Here is an 18613-nt window from a genome sequence, read left to right on the forward strand (position 1 = left end):
ACAAAAGACTGATGTATATTTCAAAACGTAATTGGAAAAACTGCTCAAAATCTCACCTAGGGTCTTTTTATAAACACCTTCGAGATCCCGTAAATGTGGGTGGGACATAACTTTCGGTCTGTTCTTGCCATGTGGGAGCAAATAGTGTTGTTGCGTGGCTTCGGAAGGAAAAAAAAATTCTTTGCATCTCTGCCTCAACGTGGCCCAAGGACGACTCAAGGGGACAGTTTCTTCTCTGTGTGTTCATAAAGATCAGATGCAGGAGTCATAATTTTTTAATGTGACTGTTTTACCAATTTCTCTTTCTGTGTCCTGCTGTGGTAGAAACTGCATTAATAAACTATGTCTCAATGCTGCCTAGCTGGAATTTTTTTCTCTGCAGGACTCCATCAAATATAGGTAAGGAATCCTCATTTTATTTATCTATTCAACTTTCTTTCCATTCTGAATATGTCTTCTTGACACTTCTGAATTTTTTCCCTTAATGGTACCTTAATTTTTCTTAGGAGAATAGAGAACTGATTGTTCATTGAATAACAACAACAAAAAAAGAGCTCTTTTTTTTCCCTTTCTTTGATGCCATATGGTATCTTTTATGGCTTTAACCGTTATATTACACCCTATCCAGAAAAAACTAAATAGCTTATGGAACTGGCCTTTTTCCAGTATCAGCCCACAGATTTTACTTTGCTGAGAAATTGCGAGTTAATAATAGAGAAGTGTCACTTTTAATTTGATGGTCCTACATCATGCATTTGTCTCTGCCTGTTTACACCTTCCTCTTAGTAATTTTTTAAATGCTTGTTAAAGTCTTTGTCCCCATCTTACAAATGGCCTGAAGAAGCAAGGAGAGTAGGGAATGACCATAGCCATGATCTTTTTTTTTTCTTTTTAGTTGTGATAAAATATACACATCACAAAATGTGCCATTTTAACCGTTGTTAAATGTACAGTTCAGTGATATGAATGTGATGCAACCATACCACTATCTATTTCCAGCATCTTTTCATCAGTCCAAACAAGCTCTGTCATCATTAAGCCATATATCCCCATGAAGCCATATATCCCCATTCCTCCCTGCCCCAGCCTCTGGTAACTTCTAATCTACTTTCTATCTCTATGAATTTGCCTAGTCTCAATATTTCATATAAATGGAATCATACAATATTTGTCCTTTTTTGTCTGTCTTCTTTCACTTACACAACCGTGATCCTCGTCCTGGAGGCAACATGATAGAATGTAAGCAGTAACATTTGGGAACTGGGTTTGGGTCTGATTTCCACCATTTAATAGCCCTGGATTTTCATACCAATTGATGAAGTCCTCATTTTCCTCATCTGGAAAAACAATGGGAAGACTAGATGTTCTCTAGAATCCCTTTCAACTCTAGAAAATTGCCATGTTTTTGTGTACAGCAACCATGAAAATGAATTTCATCCCTACTTCCAGTCTCTTTTCTCTACCTGAAGACTCAGTAACTTTTTCGGTGCCTCCTTAAAAAGTTTCAGGTCATATGCTAGGTCATGTGTAGTCAAAGGCAGGCAAGATAGGTAAGGTACCTGCCTTCAAGGAGCTTAGAGTTTAGTGGGGAAGATGGAAAATAATCTAGCAGAAACAAAATGTGATCAATGGTATAAAAGAGGAAAGTGCTATGGGGCCACACAGCAGACTTTGTAAACTGGTCTGAAGGTGGGGAAGTCAAAGAAGTCTTACAAGTTGCCCTTGTGTTTATCTTTGAATTTTAGGGAAGTCTCGAAGAAAAGGAAACTACAAAAAGAGAGATTCTCATAGTATTTCTGAAGATGTCCTGCTGACAAGACTGCAGGGAGGTTTGATCTGTATAGTTTGTCTTGGAAGGTTGAGGGAGTCCCGTGATGATGGTTTAAGCTTTTCTGCAACAGTGATGCCATCTTCTTTCTGCAATATGACATGCATTTAAATATTAGTCATCCTGAGATTGTGTTCATGCAAAGGTAGAAATTCATATCATATGTTATAGAAATTCATGTCATGGGGAAATTACTTCCTTTTTAAATTTAATTTTATATTTTATACAGCAGGTTCTTATTAGTCGTCAATTTTATACACATCAGTGTATACATGTCAATCCAAATCGCTCAGTTCATCACACTGCCACCACCACCACCCTGTCGCTTTCCCCGCTTGGTGTCCATACGTTTGTTCTCTACATCTCTGCCTCAATTTCTGCCCTACAAACGAGTTCATCTGTACCATTTTTCTAGGTTCCACATATATATATTAATATACAATATTTGTTTTTCTCTTTCTGACTTACTTCACTCTGTATGACAGTCTCTAGATCTATCCAAGTCTCAACAAATGACCCAATTTTGTTCCTTTTTATGGCTGAGTAATATTCCATTGTATATATGTACCACTTCTTCTTTATCCATTTGTCTGTCGTTGTGCATTTAGGTTGCTTCCATGACCTGGCTATTGTAAATAGAGCTGCAATGAACATTGGGGTGCCTGTGTCTTTTTGAATTATGGTTTTCTCTGGGTATATGCCCAGTAGTGGGATTGCTGGATCATACGGTAATTCTATTTTTAGTTTTTTAAGAAACCTCCATACTGTTCTCCATAGTGGCTCTATCAATTTACATTCCCACCAACAGTGCAAGAGGGTTCCCTTTACTCCACACCCTCTCCAGCATTTATTGTTTATAGATTTTCTCATGATGCCCATTCTAACTGGTGTGAGGTGATACCTCATTGTAGTTTTGATTTGCATTTCTCTAATAATTAGTGATGTTGAGCAGCTTTTCATGTGTTTCTTGGCCATCTGTATGTCTTCTTTGGAGAAATGTCTATTTAGGTCTTCTGCCTATTTTTGCATTGGGTTGTTTCTTTTTTTGATATTGAGCTGCATGAGCTGTTTATATATTTTGGAGATTAATCCTTCATCCATTGATTCGTTTGCAAATATTTTCTCCCATTCTGAGGGGTGTCTTTTCATCTTCTTTATGGTTTCCTTTGCTGTGCAAAAGCTTTGAAGTTTCATTAGGTCCCATTTGTTTATTTTTGTTTTTATTTCCATTACTCTAGGAGGTGGATCAAAAAAGATCTTGCTGTGATTTATGTCAAAGAGTGTTCTTCCTGATTTCCTCTAAGAGTTTTATAGTGTCCGGTCTTACATTTAGGTCTCTAATCCATTTTGAGTTTATTTTTGTGTATGGTGTTAGAGACTGTTCTAATTTCATTCTTTTACATCCAGTTTTCCCAGCACCACTTAATGAAGAGACTGTCTTTTCTCCATTGTATATCCTTGCCTCCTTTGTCATACATTAGTTGACTGTAGGTGCGTGGGTTTATTTCTGGGCTTTCTACCTTGTTCCATTGATCTATGTTTCTGTTTTTGTGCCAGTACCATATTGTCTTGATTACTGTAGCTTTATAGTATAGTCTGAAGTCAGGGAGTCTGATTCCTCCAGCTCTGTTTTTTATCCCCTCAAGACTGCTCTGGCTATTCAGGGTCATTGGGTCTCCACACAAATTTTAAGATTTTTTGTTCTACTTCCATAAAAAATGCCATTGGTAATTTGATAGGGATTGCATTGAATCTTTAGATTGCTTTGGGTAGTATAGTCATTTTCACAATATTGATTCTTCCAATCCAAGAACATGGTATACCTCTCCATCTGTTGGTATAATCTTTCATTTCTTTCATCAGTGTCTTATGGTTTTCTGCATACAGGTCTTTTGTCTCCCTAGATAGGTATATTCCTAGGTATTTTATTCTTTTTGTTGTAATGGTAAATGGGAGTGTTTCTTTACTTTCTCTTCCAGATTTTTCATCATTAGTGTATAGGAATGCAAGAGATTTCTGTGCATTAATTTTGTATCCTGTAACTTTACCAAATTCACTGATTAGCTCTAGTAGTTTTCTGGTAGCATATTTAGGATTCTCTATGTATAGTATCATGTCATCTGCAAACAGTGACAGTTTTACTTCTTCTTTTCCAATTTATATTCTTTTTATTTCTTTTTCTTCTCTGATTGCCATGGATAGCACTTCCAAAACTATGTTGAATAATAGTGGTGATAGTGGACAACCTTATCTTGTTCCTGATCTTAAAGGAAATGCTTTCTTTCAGTTTTTCACCATTGAGAATGATTGCTGTGGGTTTGTTGTATATAGTCTTTATTATGTTGAGGTACGTTCCCTCTATGCCCACTTTCTGGAGGATTTTTATCATAAATCGGTGCTGAATTTTGTCAAAAGCTTTTTCTTCATCTATCGAGATGATCATATGGTTTTTATTCTTCAATTTGTTAATATGGTGTATCACATTGATTGATTTGTGTATATTGAAGAATCCTTGCATACCTGGGATAAATCCCACTTGATCATGGTGTATGACCCTTTTAATATGTTGTTGGATTCTGTTTCCTAGTATTTTGTGGATATTTGCATCTATATTCATCAGTGATATTCGTCTGTAATTTTCCTTTTGTAGTATCTTTGTCTGGTTTTCGTATCAGGGTGATGGTGGACTCATAGAATGAGTTTGGGAGTGTTCCTTCCTCTGCAGTTTTTTGGAAGAGTTTGAGAAGGATGGCTGTTAGCTCTGCTCTAAATGTTTGATAGAATTCACCTGTGAAGCCATCTGGTCCTGGACTTTTGTTTGTTGGAAGATTTTGAATCACAGTTTCAATTTCATTACTTGTGATTGGTCTGTTCATATTTTCTATTTCTTCCTGGTTCAGTCTTGGAAGGTTATACTTTTCAAAGAATTTGTCCATTTCTTCCAAGTTGTCCATTTTATTGGCATAGAGTTGCTTGTAGTAGTCTCTTAGGATGCTTTGTATTTCTGCAGTGTCTGTTGTAACTTCTCCTTTTTCATTTCTAATTTTATTGATTTGAGTCCTCTCTTTTTCTTGATGAGTCTCGCTAATGGTTTATCAATTTTGTTTATCTTCTCAGAGAACCAGCTTTTAGTTTTATTGATCTTTGCCACTGTTTTCTTTGTTTCTATTTCATTTATTTCTTCTCTGATCTTTATGATTTCTTTCCTTCTGCTGACTCTGGGTTTTGTTTGCTCTTCTTTCTCTAGTTCCTTTAGGCTTAATGTTAGACTGTTTATTTGAGATTTTTCTTGTTTCTTGAGGTAGGCTTGTATAGCTATAAACTTCCCTCTTAGAACTGCTTTTGCTGCATCCCATAGGTTTTGGATCATTGTGTTTTCATTGTCATTTGTGTCTAGGTATTTTTTGATTTCCTCTTTGATTTCTTCAGTGATCTTCTGGTTATTTAGTAATGTATTGTTTAGCCTCCATGTGTTTGTGTTTTTTACATTTTTTTCCCTGTAATTCATTTCTAATCTCATAGCGTTGTGGTCAGAAAAGATGCTTGACACGATTTCAATATTCTCAAATTTACTGAGGCTTGATTTGTGACCCAAGATGTGATCTATCCTGGAGAATTTTCCATGAACAGTTGAGAAGAAAGTGTAATCTGCTGTTTTAGGATGGAATGTCCTATTAATATCAATTAAATCTATCTGGTCTATTGTGTCATTTAAAGCTTCTGTTTCCTTATTTATTTTCATTTTGGATGATCTGTTCATTGGTGTAAGTGAGGTGTTGTTAAAGTCCCCCACTATTATTGTGTTACTGTTGATTTCCTCTTTTATAGCTGTTAGCAGTTGCCTTATGTATTGAGGTGCTCCTATGTTGGGTGCATATATATTTATAATTCTTATGTCTTCTTCTTGGATTGATCCCTTGATCATTATGTAGTGTCTTTCCTTGTCTCTTGTAACATTCTTTATTTTAAAGTCTATTTTATCTGATATGAGTGTTGCTACTCCAGCTTTCTTTTGATTTCCACTTGCATGGAATATTTTTTCCATCCCCTCACTTTCAGTCTGAATGTGTCCATAGGTCTGAAGTGGGTCTCTTGTAGACAGCATATACATGGGTCTTGTTTTTATATCCATTCAGCAAGCCTGTGTCTTTTGGTTGGAGCATTTAATCCATTCACATTTAAGGTAATTATCGATATGTATGTTCCTATTACCATTTTCTTAATTGTTTTGGGGTTTTTTTTGTAGATCTTTTTCTTCTCTTGTGTTTCCCACTTAGAGAAGTTCCTTTAGCATTTGTTGTAGAGTTGGTTTGGTGGTGCTGAATTCTCTTAGCTTTTGCTTGTCTGTAAAGCTTTTGATTTCTCCATCAAATCTGAATGAGATCCTTGCCGGGTAGAGTAATATTGATTGTAGGTTCTTCCCTTTCATCACTTTAAGTATATCATGCCACTCCCTTATGGCTTGTAGAGTTTCTGCTGAGAAATCAGTTGTTAACCTTATGGGAGTTCCCTTGTATGTTATTTGTCATTGTTCCCTTGCTGCTTTCAATAATTTTTCTTTGTCTTTAATTTTTGCCAGTTTGATTACTATGTGTCTCAACATGTTTCTCCTTGGGTTTATCCTGTATGGGACTCTCTGTGCTTCCTGGACTTGGGTGGCTATTTCCTTTCCCATGTTAGGGAAGTTTTCCACTATAATCTCTTCAAATATTTTCTCGGGTCCTTTCTCTCTCTCTTCTCCTTCTGGGACCCCTATAATGTGAATGTTGTTGCATTTAATGTTGTCCCAGAGGTCTCTTAGGCTGTCTTCATTTCTTTTCATTCTTTTTTCTTTATTCTGTTCCACAGCAGTGAATTCCACCATTCTGTCTTCCAGGTCACTTATCCGTTCTGCCTCAGTCATTCTGCTATTGATTCCTTCTAGTGTATTTTTCATTTCAGTTATTGTATTGTTCATCTCTGTTTGTTTGTTCTTCAATTCTTCTAGGTGTTTTTTAAACATTTCTTGCATTTTGTCAATCTTTGCCTCCATTCTTTCTCTGAGGTCCTGGATCATCTTCACTATCAGTATTCTGAATTCTTTTTCTGGAAGGTTGTCTATCTCCCCTTCATTTAGTTGTTTTTCTGGGGTTTTATCTTGTTCCTTCATCTGGTACATAGCCCTCTGCCTTTTCATCTTGTCTCTCTTTCTGTGAATGTGGTTTTTGTTCCACAGGCTTCAGGATTGTAGTTCTTCTTGTTTCTGCTGTCTGCCATCTCTGAAATTACTTCTGTCAATAATATTAATAACTCCTTTTTGCTGAACAAGTATTAACAAAAAAGACTTTGTGTTAGGCATTTTGCAAGGTTGCTATGGAATTAGCAATGATAACCCTGGATTGAATGTTTTCTTTACAGGTGTGGAATCTAAGACTCAAAGAGTAAACTTCCCACATGGCTTGAAGGGAAATCTGTCTATTTCCAAAGAATAGGTTATACTTTTTCCTTTGATCTTTCTTTCTTTTTTTATTCCTCTTTTTAAAATATTAGTATTTTCTAATTGGTTTCTTTTAAGATCTTCTCTTTGTCTTTGATGTCCTGTAATTTCATTATGATGTATTTGGATGTGGATTTATTTTTGTTCTTTTCTGATAGGAACATGGTGTGTTTGTTAAATGTAATGAGTTCTTTTTTTTCACTCTAGAAAAATTCTCAGTCATTATCTCTCAATATTTATCTCTCACATATTTTATCTCTCTTAGGTTTTTTCTGTTCTCTCCTTCTAGAAATATTATTGAGCATGTGTTGGACCATCTTCCACGCCCAAGTTGTTTTACGTATGCTCCATCTCTCTCTCTCTTTTTTTTTTATAAGTTTATTTATTTGTGGCTGTGTTGGGTCTTCATTGCTGTGTGCAGGCTTTCTCTAGTTGCGGCGAGTGGGGGCTACTCTTCGTTGTGGTGCATGGGCTTCTCATTGTGGTGGCTTCTCTTGTTGCGGAGCACGGGCTCTAAGAGCACGAGCTTCAGTAGTTGCAGCATGTGGGCTCAGTAGTTGTGGTGCATGTGCTTAGTTGCTCTGCAGCATGTGGGATCTTCCTGGCCCAGGGCTCAAAGCCATGTCCCCTGCATTGGCAGGCGGATTGTTAACCACTGTGCCACCAGGGAAATCCCTACATATGCTCCATCTCTTAATCTTTCTATGCTGCCCTCTGGGTAATTCCCTCAGATCTGTCTTCTAGTTCATGAATTCTCTCTCCAACCATGTCCAGACCACTATTTATTCATCTCTGAAGGGTTTTTTTTGTCTTTTTAAATTCAATAATTTTATTTTTATTTTGAAAAATGCTATTTGGTTCTTTTTTTTTTTTTTTAACTTTCCTTCTTAGAGCAATTTTAGGTTCACAGCAAAATTGAGCAGATGGTACAGAGATTTCCCACATACCCCCTGCCCAACATATTCATAGCCTCCCCATCATCAACATTTCCAAATCAGAGTTTCCAACCAGAGTGGTTCATTTGTTACAATTGATGAACCTACATTAACACATCAGCATCACCCACAGTCCATGTTTACATTAAGGTTCATTGTACATTCTATGGATTTGGACAAATATATAATGAAATGTATCCACCATTATGGTATCATACAGAGTAGTATCAGTATCATACATCAGTATCAGTATCCTAAAAATCCTCTGTATTCCACCTACTCATTTCTCCTTCCCCCTAACCCCTGGCAACCACTGATCATTTTAATGTCTCCACAGTTTTGCCTATTCCAGAATGTCATATAGATGGAATCATATAGTATGTAGCCTCTTCAGGTTAACTTCTTTCCCTTAGTAATATGCATTTAAGTTTCCTCCATGTATTTTCATGGCTTGATAGCTCATTTCTTTTTAGTGCTGAATAATATTCCATTGCCTGAATGTACAACAGTTTATTTATCCATTCACTTACTGAGGAACATCTTGGTTACTTCCACGTTTTGGCAATTACAAATAAAGCTGTGGTGTGCATCCATGTGCAGGATTTTTTGTGGACATAAGTTTTCAGCTCCTTTGGTTAAATACCAAGAAGTGTAATTGCTGGGCCTTATGGTAAAAGTATGTTTAATTTTGTAAGAAACTGCCAATCTCTCTTCCAAAGTAGTACTTGGTTCTTTTTCAAAACTTCCAAGTCATTTTTAAAATATTTTCTTTTCTCACATTTTCAAGATGTATTCAGTCATTTAATATATTCAACCATTTAAAAGTATACATCTGATTACTCTAGTGTTTGGAATTCTGGGATAGTTTAATCCTACCGTTTGTGTGTCTCCTGACTTTTACACATATAGGGTTGCAAAGTAAAATACAGAACATCCAGTTAACTTTAAATTTTAGGTAAACAATGAATAAGTTTTTAGTATACTTTAGTTTTAGTATAAGTTTTTAGTATGTTGCAAGCAATATTTGGAATATGTTTATATTAAAAATTATTTGTTGTTTATCTGAAATTCAAAGTTACTTAGATTTCTTGTTTTATTTCCCTAAATCTGGCAATCTGACTCACAGAAGCTTTGTATTTTGTAATTCTGGATTGTAAACTCATGTTCATCTAGGCTTTTATCTGCGACACTCACATTTTGTTTGGGTTGAAGATGTGTCCTCCCCAAGAAGTTTTCTGGGGTTTTTTTCCTTTTTTTTGCAGTACTCAGGCCCCTCACTGCCGTGGCCTCCCCCGTTGCGGAGCACAGGCTCCGGACGCGCAGGCTCAGCGGCCATGGCTCACGGGCCCAGCTGCTCAGCGGCATGTGGGATCTTCCCGGACCAGGGCACAAACCCGTGTCCCCTGCATCGGCAGGCAGACTCCCAACCACCATGCCACCAGGGAAGCCCCCCAGGAAGCTTTTATTTCCTTGTGTCAGGCACCCCAGGGTTAGAGGCAAAACTAGCTCACTTTTATATTAATTATTTTGCCTGGGAGTCGAGGTCCTAGAAGGTAGTGTAAATTTAAGTACTAAACGTGTGTGAGGACGGGAGGAGTCTTCCCAGGCTGGTTATTTTCCCCAACCAGAGTTCAGGCTAAAATCCCCACTCACATCTCCCTTTGCTGGAAGAATAGAGTTTTCCTTTGAGGGTCTTAGCTTTGTGAAGGTCTTGGAAAGATCCAAATACACAACCACCGTCCCCAAGCTGGGGCACATTAAACCTAAATCGTTTGATTACAAAGATCAGACACACACACACACACACACACACACACACACACACACACACACACACCATCAGAGCAGCCCGAATTTCAGTTCACACCTATCGCTCTGATTTTCATTCTCTTTTTGTTTTGGACCCCTGGGAATTTTCTGTACATTTTTATGAGCTCAGATATGCATTTAAGAAGATGTTTGTTATATTTTGTAAAACATTTATAGGTGTCTTATCAAGGGAAGGTTTTTAGGTCATGTAGTTTGCCTTATTGCTGGAAACAAAGTCCACCTGAGCTCTTTCTAAACCCTGCTATCAAATCCCGCTTGCAATAAGCTGGCCCTTACTTAAGGATTAGATGCCCTATTTGGTTATTCAGAGAGATTTCCCCACAGTGGAGACATTTACTTTAATAGGATTTGACCTGAAATAATCCATGAAACAAGTGACCCAGGAGTCAATAACAAATTCTGTTCTGTTTGCCACAGCAAGTTTGAGATATAAGCCAGGAAAATGATTAAAAGGGAAGAAGAAAGGAAAAGATTGGGAACAAGAGGAAAGGGGAGTGAGGAGGGTTTGTTAAAAAAGAATAACATGTGGTAGAGTGTCAAAGGGCAGCCCTTGCCTCTGGAACATCAATCCCTCAGATTGACCTTCAATCAACATCAGAGCCAGCAAAAGTGATGTCACATTGCAGGCAAAAGAGCTAGTGCCTCAGCACGTTACATTTAGGGTTAAAGAAAGGTCAAGTATCTTCAGGGAAAATTACTTTCCATCTACAGTCAGCTTCCTGCCACCACGGCTCCCAAATATGCAAAACCCAGCCATCACCAGTGAAGACCAGAATCTACCAACCTTGTGAAGAAAACAAAGCCTTTGCCAACACACATGAATCTCAACCCTGCATTTCCAGGGACGGTGCATTTGGCTTCACTGTTTAGTGAACCCATCTCTAATGAGCTATTAGCAACATCCAAAATGCTAATGAATGAAGAGGTTAAGCATCTTTGACTTCTCAAGGCATCAAGCTAATAAAAAAGATGTCCAAAAAAGTTGCTGTGTGGCTCCCTTCTCCTCCACCTCTTTGCAGCTGAGACCATCCAAACTCTCCCTATAATATAACAGTCATGACCCAACTCCACATTAAATGTGTGTCTCTTCCAATGTTGTGATCCTGGGTGCATGACTCATACATATGAATTATTCTCGTGCCTCTAGATTTAGCAACTCAGAAGTTGGTGCTTCATGTGAAATCCCTGTTGGGTTATTTTCAAGTGATTACTCATGGCCCAGATATGTGCAGTATATATCAGTACAGTTATGTTGGTTATTAGACTATTGAAATACTTCTAGGTAGGTTGATAAATGCCTACAGCCAGGAGTTCCCAGAGTGCTTCTCCTACTTGCCCAAGCACCCAGCCCTTCTCCTGAACAACCCCACACACCTTCCCACGATCCAGCCACTAACAGGTTGACACCTGGAACAGCGGGCAGTCTCTTGGACCAGTGCTCCAACACTAAGACCAATAGTAAGTTCTGATTGCTCCTTATGTGATTTGAATATCATCCCCTGGGTATAAGGTATAATGGTACAAATTCCTAAAACAGTAGAGTTGTCATCCTAGGCCCTATCTTTGGTTCCCCTGCTTTATTCAAAGCTTTCATCTATTTGGCAAGCAGACAATGGGCATCTATTTATTCCACAAATATTTCTTGGCTGCTTACTTTGGGTCAGGCAGTATTAGATGGTGGGAACAGGTCAGTAAACTAGAGAGACATGGTTTCTGATCTTCTGGAGTGTAGGCTCTGGAAGAGGAGATAGACATTAAGCAAGTCATTACTGTAATAAATGAGCTGACAGCAAAATACATGGTCCTATGAGAGTGTTAATAGGGAACAACCTCACATTGGAGGTTGAGGGATGTGGCATTTAAACAGAGACCAGAGCAGTGAGCGGAAGTCAGCCAGCATTAGAGGGGAAAAGAGGGAGCAGAGGGCATTTTAATCAGAAGGAATTGCATGTTTGAGACCCTGAGAAAAGGAGCTTGAAAGGAAAGAAGGTCAGTGTAATTGGAGAGAGCGGTCCCAGAAAGAGAATTGCAGGATCTGAGACTGCGCAGGTAGGTAGGCACCTGCTGAGTGCCAGGCACCAAGGGCAGGAGATGCACAGCATGGCATTTTTCCCTTAGCCATATTCTCTAGCATGGTGGTAAAAGGCTGGATTCTAGAGGGAGATGTTCTTGGTTCCAATACAGGCTCCTCTATTTTTTGGCTCTATCACCTTGGGCAGTTACTTATACTCTTTGACCTTTAGTCTCCTCATCTGAAAATAGGGATAATAAGATCTACCTTTTGTTACCAAACCAAACTTGGGTCTACTTGCCTGAGTGTAGTAAAGCCAATCTACTGACACCGGGTTATGGTGAAGGAAAGTACAGCGTTTATTGCAGGGCACCAAGCAAGGAGTACAGGCAGCTCGTGCTCGAAAGGCCCAAATTCCCCGAAGGCTTTCAAGGAAACGTTTATAAAGACAGGGTGAAGGAGGGAGGTTGTGGGGTGTGTGATCAGCTTGTGGAAATTCTTCTGGTTGGTTGGTGATGAGGTAATCAGGAGTCAACATCATCAACCTTCTGGTTCCAACCAGAAGGGGGTCTACATGCTTGTGGGCAGCATACTGTTAACTTCTTCCACCTCGTGGGGGTTTCAGTATCTGCAAAACAGCTCAAAGGACATGGCTCAGAATATTATCTATAGCCCTTGAGGAGGAACCAAATGTCCTTGACTTTGATGGCTAACCTATTATTATTTTGTCTTGCTTGACTGTTTTCCTTTCTTTGTGCATTTTCTCACTTCTCTGGTTAAATTTATTCTTTGAACTCAGGGAACGCCTAGGAGGCCAAAGTGTTTCTACAGATAAGAGACAGGTGGAAGACATGGTAGGGGTGGGGGTCTGTTCCTGGAAGGCCCCATGGGGTCCTGCTTAGTTACACTTTCATGATTTAATATACGTAAAGCACTTAGAAAAACACCTAGCACATAGTAAGGAAACAGGAAATATCAGGAACTGACCACTAGGACACAAGAAAGAAGTAAAGGCACAGACAGATTAAGTGACTCCTTTTCTACTCATTTCTACCCAATTCAAAGGTGGTTCCATGGTAAAATATTCTGTGTTTAATCATCCCCTTAAAGACACCCAGTGTTGTCTGTGTCATTATCACATCAATAGTTCACAAGAAGCTTACTCACTGACCCCCTTCCCATGACCCACTCTATCAAAAGCAGGTTCCATATGTATTTGGGGGTTCATTACTGATTCTTTCCTGAATAAATCTCTCAGCATATTCCTCAAAAAAAAGCCACAGAAACCTGGTGATAGAAGGAGATCACCCAGAGTCAAAGAAATAAGGTCATGATCTACAGAGCTGTTAAAAAAAAAAAAAAAAGAATGAACCAAAGAGATTAAAACCACCTGAAATTGATCACCATGAGAAATGGAAGGAAAAAGAAATTCAAACTAGAAAAGGCACAGCAAGACCCAGCAGTACTTCTCACAGGTTTACAAAAGAATTTCCCCAGTGCTTAGTTGGTGCCCATAGAAATGCACAGGGACCTGGGAGGAAACAAATCATCCCAGGATGCCATGGCAAGATTACAGATCCCTGGGGATTCTGTGGAGCTGTCATCAAAGCCATCATTGCGTTAATCACCCTGGGCAGGAATGAGAGAAATTGGAGGTGAAAAGGGCCTGTTAAATTCTTGGGTCTTTCCCCAGAGAATGCCACATGGAGATCACTCTGTGAAATGCACTCTCATGAACTCAGTAAACTTTGGGATTATCCAAGCTAAAGGCAGGAAGCTCTTCCCTTGAGGTTATTATTTTCTTCAGTCTGGTGGGCCTGGGGATTTTTCGCTCATCTCTGCTGTCCCCACAACCTGTGAAAGACCATGCACATGAAGTTCAGTTGGCCTGACCATCCCCTTTGCAGAAAGGGACCACAAAACATTTCCCACCAGGAGGACTAAGAAGATAGAGTGAACATTTGGCATGGTTGTGGCCACCCAGCATCCATTTCTTCAAGAGCATCTGGTTTACTCTGGGAAGTTACCCAGTTGTGGGTAATTTTGCTGAGTCCTAAATTTAGATGCCCCCATACAGCCAACAAGTGGGTATGTGATCTAAACTCAGTCCACTGGATTCTCCCTCTTAAGACTTTGCTTCTTAAGTAAGACAAACATAAAAAGCTTAAAGCCTATTTCTTCAAGCTGGTGAGATAATCGAGTGGTTCCTGCTACCAGAACTTTCTGCAGCTGCCTGGGACCTGTCTCTTCCAAGCCAAGCTGTCTCTTCCTTAGGTTTACCAGAGTTTGTCTCTATTGATTACAATTAAAGATCCCAAGAATATTCAAAAAGTAGGGGGAGTAGAAATAATGTCTGGAAAGATTCTCTGACAACAGATATATCACCTAAAGCATTGTCACAGGGCTAGATAGGAGTGAAGACTGCCGGGTCAGGTGAAGAAAGGTATCTGCCTCTCCCCATCAGGTTGATTGCATAGTGTGGCCTTCGACCTGCCTGGTCTCCTTGTTCTGACCTGGCCGTGGAGCTGTGGAAAGGCAGGCTTAGTGGCACTGTGGGTTTCCCTGTACCCAGCAGTGTGTTGGTAAATGTTTAACATTTGGATTTGGGTAGAGAGGTTGATTTGTAATGTTTGCCAATTTCCATGGTGTAAATACTCCTACCATGGCCAATTGCAAGCTACCAATGTGCTGTCACTGAAAACAGAGTTGGGGAGAGACAAGAACTATCAGCTCTCCTAAGTCCGTGTGGGACAGTTCCACCTCTCCTCCTCTAACTATGGCAGCTGCATAGGAAAGCTTCCGGGTAAAAATAATGGCTAGTGTCTATTAAACACTTTACCTTGTGTGGGGTACCGCTCTAAGCATTTCACGTGTATCAACTCATTTAATCTAATAATGACCTCTAGGGTAGGTATGAGTCTCGTGCCCATTTTACAGATAAGGAAATGGAAATACAAAGAGAATAAGAAATTGTTCAAAATCATAAGGCTTGGAAGTTGATGTGCCATGTCTTGATCCCTGATAATTTACTCCAGACATGTCTCACTTAACCAGGACACTCTGCTAACAAACGGAATCAGATTATGAAAGGTTTCTGCCTTCTAGACTATGGCCTCAGACTTAACATCCCAGCAGAAGTGGCAGTGACAAACTCAACAGTTTTTTCTCTGAGTCCAGATTTTCTTTTCTGTATGTACAGTCTGATTATTTACGCCCCATCTCCCATCAAAAGGATGGAAGGTAGCTTGAAATAGTGATAGCTGACCGTTAAGAGGACCTACTATGGATTATTTACTTATCCTACATTTTATCTCATCTTCACAATAATCCTTTAGAGATAGGAGTTATTCTACCCACTTTGCAGATAAGGAAACTAAAGCTCAATTAAAGTTGATCTATTAGGGCTTCCCTGGTGGCGCAGTGGTTGAGAGTCCTCCTGCCGATGCAGGGGACACGGGTTTGTGCCCCGGCCCGGGAAAATCCCACATGCCGCGGAGCGGCTGGGCCCGTGAGCCATGGCCGCTGAGGCTGCGCGTCCGGAGCCTGTGCTCCGCAGCGGGGGAGGCCACAACAGTGAGAGGCCCGCGTACCGCAAAAAATAAAAAAAATAAAGTTGATCTACTAAAGCTCATTTAAAGTTGATCTACCAAAGCCCACATCAGTAACGTGGGCAAAGCAAAGCAGATTTTTAAAAATTCTCTTCATTTCATTGATGAGGAAACAGGCACGGAGAGGTGCAGTAACTTTTTCCACGTGACATGATTCGTGCAGATGCAAACCCCCGTCCACCGCTGCCAAAGCCCATGTTTGTCACACCATTCCAGTGACTTCTTCTATTGAGCAACCCCCCAGACAACGCAGCCAGAAGTGATTTTCCTAGAAAGCCCTGTCTGGGTGACTTAGGAAGGCGACTCTGCCAGGTGCCCGCTGAAAGACCAACTGCTATTTCACGGCTCAAAGCACTCCCTCCTAACCTCCTGCCATTTGCACTGAGTCAACACTTTTCCCTCTGAAAAGCTCGTCTCTGCAGCTCGTCTCTCTGCTAAGATCAGCAATAGGTTAAAAGCAACATCAAAAGATTAATGAGGGCTTCCCTGGTGGTGCAGTGGTTGAGAGTCCGCCTGCTGATGCAGGAGACGCGGGTTCACGCCCCGGTCCGGGAAGATCCCACATGCCGTGGAGCGGCTGGGCCCGTGAGCCATGGCCGCTGAACCTGCGTGTCCGGAGCCTGTGCTCTGCAACGGGAGAGGTCACAACGGTGAGAGGCCCGCGTACCGCCAAAAAAAAAAAAAAAAAAAGAGTTTGGTTTCCGGTGACTTACCTATGGGCACTGGGCTGGATGGGTAGGGGCATCCCCAGAGTGCAGGATTCTCGTGTGTGACGCTAGCGCTGGCTTTTCTGGATATATCTAAGACCCAGCCTGACTGCCGTGACAGGTGTAATATGGATGAGGTGCTCCCATTATTGGTGATAATGAGATTTTTCAGTGTCTGTCAGTTACGAAACAATTGATGTCACCAAGTGACTGGCAGCTTCTCAGCTAGCTCACTGCTCCTCGGAGGCAGGGCTGCTGAAACGTGGACTGCTTTGAGTAAGTGCCTGAAGCTGGTTCTGGAAGGGTTAGCCTGCCCCAGTGTGCCTGCCTTAGCTCTTCCAGCCGAGGGAGGAGGGGGTGGGGTGGAGGTGAGCCCTGTGTCACATTCAGACACATATCCATAGCAAAACAGTTCTGGTTTGCATACTAATATCTTTGGGATTACTTTTTCCTGCTCTGGCAATCTGTCACCTGTAACAGGAGGAAAGGCAGGCAACAGAGAGCCTAAAGGACCGAGCAGCATGCCCTTGTTTTTATGGAGTTGCCTTGTGGGTCTTTGAACTAATTTAGGGGCTGATGGTGGAGCCATCCCGCAGGCACACCTGAGAATCCCCCAAGGTACATCTCAACACCTCTTCTGCTCCAAATAATAAATACAAAAGATACCCAGCCTCAAAAAATCAAGCATAAAATGATGTGATCCAGCAATCTCACTTCTGGGTATATACCCCCCAAAACCGAAAGCAGGGACTCAGATATTTGCACACCTATCGACAGATAACTGGATAAAGCAACTGTGACATACACACAACACAGAAAAATATTTAGCCTTAAAAAGGAAGCTCTGACACATGCTACAACGTGAACGAAAATTGAAGACATTATGCCAAGTTTATAAAAGAAGTCAGACATAAACATATAAATATTTTGTGATTCCTCTTTTGTGAGGTACCTAAAATAATCAAATTCAAGGAGACAGAAGGTAGAATGGTGGTTGCCAGGGGCTGGAGGGATGGAGAAATGGGGAGTTCTTGTTTAATGGGTAAAGGAGTTTCAGGTGGGAAAGATGAAAACATGTACACATTTACTGCACAACAGTGGGGATGTACTTAATGCCACTGCACTATACACTTAAAATGGTTAAAACGGAAAATTTTATGCTGCGTCTGCTTTACCACATATTTAAAAAGAAAGACACTCGGCACACTGCGTGTATTGGTAGTTAGAGTACCTGCAGAGCTTGGAATTCATTGCCGTAATCTGTAAAGTGTCCTACAGATGTTAGCTAAACGTGCACACTTGCCTTACCTTACTACTTCTTCAGGGAAGTATCATCAGCTTCTTTTGACAGAGGAGGAAACTGAAGTTCAGAGGGGTAAAAACTCAGTTGTAGTGATGGAGGGCTTAAACCTTCATCTCCCTGTCACCAAATGCAGCACAATTTACATACTGCAAAATGCCTGAAAAAAACCCCCACTTTTTCAGGGTGATCATATGCCAGTCAGATGAAGCTGAACTTACCTGCTCTCTGAAACATGGGAGACGCAAACTGAGAAATGCTTTACAATCCATCAGTAAGAAAAGTCTAACTTTTAATTCATAGAACCGAAATATATAGATGCTCTGATAACAGCTAAGTGGAGAGAGACCTGAAGAATTTCCCTAATAAAGATGCAGCTATCTGTCATGTGCGGCTGTGGTTGGCTTATAGAAATAGTTTCACAGGATTCAAAGCATTCTCCTGTAATCAAGAGAGTCATGCCTGAACTGCATTGGTAATAACCACAAACCACTGGTTATTTTTCTAAACCCAGTCGGAATAACTTACTTACGCCTGGCCAGGTCTCTCTCTTGGTTTGAAATGGTTATGATGTGTCATTCTCAGTATGTTTTTCTTATAGTTTTGAAGGTCTTGCGGATGTATGCTTTCCCAAGGTGTTTATGCCCCCCTCCAAATATTTATATTAGAAAGTACCTTATAGTCTGAACCATAAAGTATAGCACGGTGATTAAGATCATGGACTCTGGGGTCCTACTGCCAGGGCACGAATCCTGGCTCTACCACTTCCTGCTTATGTGACCTTGACCTTGGGCAAATTATTTTGCTTCTTTGTGCCTCAGTTTCTTCATCTGTGATATGGGGATAATAATAGTACATACTGCATTGGATTATTCATGAGATTTAATTTCTCTGATTACAATGACGCATCTCATTTCC

The sequence above is a fragment of the Phocoena phocoena genome, chromosome 8 (genome assembly GCF_963924675.1).
Source record: "Phocoena phocoena chromosome 8, mPhoPho1.1, whole genome shotgun sequence".
Lineage (NCBI taxonomy): Eukaryota > Metazoa > Chordata > Mammalia > Artiodactyla > Phocoenidae > Phocoena > Phocoena phocoena.